Source organism: Octodon degus, unplaced genomic scaffold (assembly GCF_000260255.1).
Source record: "Octodon degus isolate 3935 unplaced genomic scaffold, OctDeg1.0 scaffold00280, whole genome shotgun sequence".
Taxonomy (NCBI): Eukaryota; Metazoa; Chordata; class Mammalia; order Rodentia; family Octodontidae; genus Octodon; species Octodon degus.
The window spans coordinates 2014445-2020097 of NW_004524856.1; the positions used below are offsets into that span (position 1 = coordinate 2014445).

Below are 5653 nucleotides of genomic sequence, written 5' to 3' on the forward strand. Positions count from 1 at the left end.
ACACATGTGTAAATATCATATAGTTTCCCTAGTATAAGAACTCAAAAGAAGAAATACAAATGGAAAGGTATAATACAACTAAAAGGAAAGCAAGAACTTGAGGACTAGAAAATGAAAAGAGAGCAAAGAGAAGAGCTAGGAAACATGACAGTGACCAGCCATACAGTTATATGTCGAAGATGGGTAAGGCAATGATCCTGAGAATCTCCAGAAGATTTTTGAATCTAGCAGTTAATTGGAATGATTCTCATCCTGATTAACTATATATACAGACACCTGTGAGCTAAGCAACTGCACTGAAGATGGCAATTTATAATAGTGGGTTCATTCTTGAAGTGCCTGCCATTCTGGTCTTCTGAATAAGGGCTGCTTGTCATGACATGCCAGTTGCTACAGTGCTGTCTCTCGGGTAGATGATTGTTCAGAAAGAAGGGGGTGGTGAATGAAGGCAGGAGACAGGAAAAGGAATGCTGCTGGACTGTCCTGCTACAAGGTTGTATATGGTTGGATTTCTGGGCTTATGTAAAAACCTAAGAATTATATAACTCTTTATGCCTATTTTTAAAATATATTCTAATTTTTTAAATGTTTTTTCATCATATTCTGCAGGGACTTAAAGTTCAACATAACAATACTTGATGAAAAATACCTGTTCCATGTTATGCCTAAGATGTTTGATATTCAGACAGATAGCGAGGTTAAGCTTAACAGCCTAGGTTTTATGCTAATAACAATAAGTTTCTCTTCTGGATGGTTAACAACCTAAGTTTTCAGATCAAAATTAGAGAAAAAAGAGAGCCACAAGAAAAGCCAACATTTTGGTCATAGCCTTCCAAGGTCAATTAAGATTCGGGACATATGAGAACTTGTACTTTAATGTCATGTGACTCAGTAGTGTCCCAAATTTTCTGATCAAGGAGATTATGGGACCAAAGAGGAAAGTGGCTGATCATGTAGAGTGTGCCTAAGGAGAGTCACATGGAGAAAAAACATTCTCTCAGGCTTTCACAGAGAGCACATTGGCCAAGCAATGGCCGTGACTCATCTTCATGACTGACACTGACAAAGCATCTACAATCTGAGGTACAGCATCTCAGGATAAATCCTGCGGGGATTTCACTGACCTTATCAGACTCAAAAGATACAACTCTTGTTGCATAGGTCCTGCTTTACCTTGGTCTTAACCATCCAGCAGAAATGTATAAAAACGAAATGTGAGAAGTAAAGCCATGCTGTTATATTGAACTGTAGGGGACTCAGGTCAACAATTTCTGACACTTCCAGTCAAGCAGAAGACCCAACACTATTATGGACTACTGGACTGTTTTAGAATATTATGCTGAGTTAACACATCTATAATATTCAAATAATGGAACTAAACAATAAGGGGATACAAATGAGTGTCTATTTTGTATCTGTGCATTCAAAGTTGTTAGGATAGATATATAGTTACATTCTCTTAATGAATACAGTGATTTGTTGTAATAGTGTTTGTAAATAGGATATCATGTCCTCATCTTGTATAGTAAATAACCAGTAGGAAGAGAGTATGCAATGTGTTAATTATTGAAACTGTCCTACCAATTTCACTTGAAACTGTCTCATTGGTTTTTGTTTCTCAATAAAATTAGGAGAAAAAATAAAATAAAATAAAATAAAATAAAATAAAATAAGTTTATGTTTATGAATAAAGCTAAATAATGGTTAAATAAAGTCAGGCCCAAAACTAAAATAAATAAATAAATACACAAATAAGGTGTACTAAAAAAGGTCTGTAAGATTTGCCTCTTTTTTTTTTGAGTGTTTCATTATGTAGATCAAACTGGCTTTGAACTTACTTACGTAGTCCAGTTTGGCCTCACACTCATTATGATCTTCTTGCCTCAGCCTTCCAAGAGCTGGGACTATAGGTTTGCACCACCAGACCTGGTGAAATTTGGCTTTTAAGAAATAGGTGAAAAAAAAAGAAATAGGTGATAAAATAAATACATATATATGAAAAAAATAAACAACAGCAACAGGAAGAGGTAGTTGATGGCCTTATTGAGAAGGTTTGTTGGAGTGGTATTGAAGAAACAGAGGAGCTGAGTGAGCTACCTTTCCCTTTTTTCTCTTCTGTTGTGGACATGGCCCCGGTGATTATCCGTGTTTATGCTTAGGAAGTTGTGGGGTCTGAGGCAGCAGATCATTGATGCTAGTGATGGATGGAATGGGAGCACCTGGAGTGTGAGAAGTCTAGCCCTTTATGATCTGGAAGCCTGATGTGTGAGGCCTTGTTGAGGGCTCCTCTTCTTCTTCCTTCTCCACTAGCCCTTCTCCTGTTCCTGCTGCTACCATTCTTTGATCTTAAATAAATGCAGTTGAGAAATACTTACTATGAGATATATACTTGGCAATTCTTTCCTTGATCTATGCAAGAACCTAGATTATCTTTGGGCCTTTCAGTTAAAAGCATGGTTCAGAAGTTAGCTTATGGTGGACTGAATAATAAGGAAAGGCACAACCCTAGAGGAAATTCTTGACTATCTAGACTATATGAAGATGAAAATAAATGTTTTTTAAAAAATTCTGGGCATTGAACATAAGGCTTAGTACATGCTAGGCAAGTGCCCTACCAGTGAGCTAAATCTCTATCACCCTTTAAGAAATATTTTTGTGACAAAGTCTTGCAAAGTTGCTCAGACTGACCACAAACTTGCTTTCTTCCTGTCTTCGCCTCCCCCTCCCCCAAGTAGTAGTTGGGATTACAGGGGTGTGCCACCATGCCTGGATATAAAACCTTTTAAAAAATACCCAAACACCATAAACAGAGTGTGAAGGTCAAATTTATAAAAATACTTTTGATTTTCAGAGGATTTTGGGATTTATAAAACCTCTGGAAAGCAGTTTGGCACTATATAGTAAGCTTAAAGATATCTTCCATTCCTAGTACCAGAAAATTCATATGGAGATTATTCATTGCAATATTGCTCTTGGTAGGGAGAAATTTGAAACACAAATTTCACTAGTAAGTAGCTAAATGAATTGTAGTATATTCATATGTAGGAATTATTTACTAAAATTAATTAAAATGAGTTAACTAAGCTGGGTGTGGTGGTATAGGCCTATAATCCAAGCATTAGGGGAGATGAGGCAGAAGGACTGGATCACAAATTCAAGGGTAGTCAGTGTAGCTGAGGAACTCAGTGAGATCTTGCCTCAAAGAACAATAAAAAAGGCTGAGTATGCAGTTCAGTGTGAAGATCCTGGGTTCAGTCCTCAGTACTGAAAAAAAAAAGAATGAACTGCAAATATATATACAAACATGGAAAGATCTAAGTAAGAAACAACAAAGCAAATTATGACATGAGATAAATAATATGATGCTACACATACAACGCTAAACCACCAAAACTTAGTTATTTAAGTTAATATTTACTTTCTCAAAAGTAAATGTTTCTGGAGATAATTTGGACTAAATGCATCTTGGCATCATTTCTGTTGGTCTTTGCTAGGTTTTCTTTTCTGTGGTATTCAGTTGGTAGACTGAAGGGGGCTGGAAGATTTAACATGGCCTCACTCACATGTCTGGAAGTTGGTAGGCTGTCAGTCATGGAGCCTAAATTTCTCCCATGTGGCCTTTCTAGAAGATTTGTTCATATGGTGACAAAATTTCAAGATGATTAGCCCTCATATACAAGTGCTTTTCGAGCCTCTGCATGCATCATGTTTACAGTTATCTCATTGGTCAAAGCAAATCACATGACCACATCCAGCATCGGTGAAGGAGATGACCCATGGGTGTGGATATAAGTAATGCTCATATATTTTTTTTTAAACACAAAAATCTGAAATAAAGTACAGTACATTATGAAGAGAGAGGACACTAACCTCACTTGAGCTGACTTTGGTGTAGAGGATAAGGAAGTGCTGGGGAGGAGATTATTGTTTGGAGGGAGAGTTTCCCTCCACAAAGACATCAGAGAGATCTCCTTCAGGGGTTTCCTCTCTTTGTCTCTCAGCTGCAGCATTGATTTTTATGAGCAATCTGTTTAATGTCACTTGTTTTTCCTGCATTTCTAAACCCTCCAAAGTGTGAGACCACATTATCAGTTATCAGATTCAACACTGTTCATTACAGTTATATTGGGGTAGTGCTTTTCAAAGAAATCCTTGCACTCACTGCATTTTTTTCATACTGGCTTTATCACACCCCAGCTAGCTTCCTCCGTATCTTCCTCTTCCTCAGAGGAATGCTCCTCAACAAGTGACTTCTGCTGCTCACTCTGGAGTGCAGCAAGCTCTTCCATCATCAACTCCTCATCCTGGTCCTCACAAAGCTCCTCTGTGTCTGCACCATCGGCATCCAGCCCCTCCTGCCCAGGAGTACAATCTCCTCCATATTCCTTTTGCCTTTAGACATAATCTCCTCCATTTCCTGTGCATCAGACCCTTCAAAATCACATTCAATGACACATTCTGGCCACAGTTTCCTCCAGGCTGAGTTTAAGGTTCAGTATGCAACATCTTCATAGGCTTTGTCAATGAGATTGATGCAGTGGAGAACTTGAAATGTTTCTTCCAGAACTCTTTCAGTGGCTGGGCATGATGGCACATGCATGTAATCCCAGAACTCAGGAGATGGAGATAGGAAGATTGCCACAAGTTCAAGGTCAGCCTTGACTTCATAACGAGATCTTGTCTAACAAGCCAACCAGCCAGCCAACCAACCAACCAACCAACCAACCAACCAACCAACCAACCAACCAACCAACCACAGCAACAAAAGTCCAGAACTCTTTTAGAACCAAGCTTGTCTCTTCAGTGATATTAAAACTCCTGGTAAAGAGACCCTTCATGTAAAGTTTCTCTGTGTTCCAGATCACTTGTTGGTCCATGGGCTGAAGAAAAAGTATTATGTTGGGAGGGCATTTGACCTTTATGAAGTCACATTCATCATCCATATCATCCACCAGGTCTGGAGGTTGTGCCTGGACATTGTCCATCAGAAGAAGGCATCTTTCAGGCAGTTGGTTGTTAGAAAAATATCTCTTGGGGGCCTGCCCCTTAGCTCAGTTCTTTAAGTGTCTGCTTCCACAAAGCAGTCAGGTTCAGGTTGCTGTGGTTTGATCCCCACAACTCAAGCCAGCCAAACCTGCCCTGAAGGCATTCAGAGAAAAAAAATTCCTAGAAAAATATTACTTAACAAAGGATTTGAAAACCTCATGCAGCCTTTCAGTGAAGCTTTTGCATTGATCCTCCACATTGTATGCAGTCTGGTCTTGTTCACATTCTGTTCTTTGAATGCGTGAGGGGTTTGGGAATGGTACATCATTAGTGGTTTAATCTTCCCATCATCACTTTGATTCACACACAGCGAAAGTTTCAGTCTGTTCTTCATGGGCTTGTGCCCCAATAGTGCCTTTTCCTCTTGCATAATATAGATTCTGTTCGGCATCTTCCAGAAGAGTCCTGTTTCATCATAGTTACACACTTGTTAAGTGAAGTATCCCTCTGCCCTTATGAATTCCATGAACTCTTTCTTGTAGGCTTCAGCAGTGGCCTTGTCCGAACTAGAAGCCTCACCACGTCTTATCACATTGAAAGCTACTTGTCTTGCATAATTTATCAAACCACCCTCCACTGGCTTTGAATTCACCACTTGTTGTCCTTG

At 39.0% G+C, this 5653-nt stretch overlaps 1 pseudogene; it reads right to left on the bottom strand.

Moving 5' to 3' along the window:
- LOC111814214 overlaps positions 1-4985 on the bottom strand; it is a 59341-nt pseudogene extending 54356 nt beyond the window's left edge.
- Between the last annotated feature and the right edge of the window lie 668 nt (positions 4986-5653).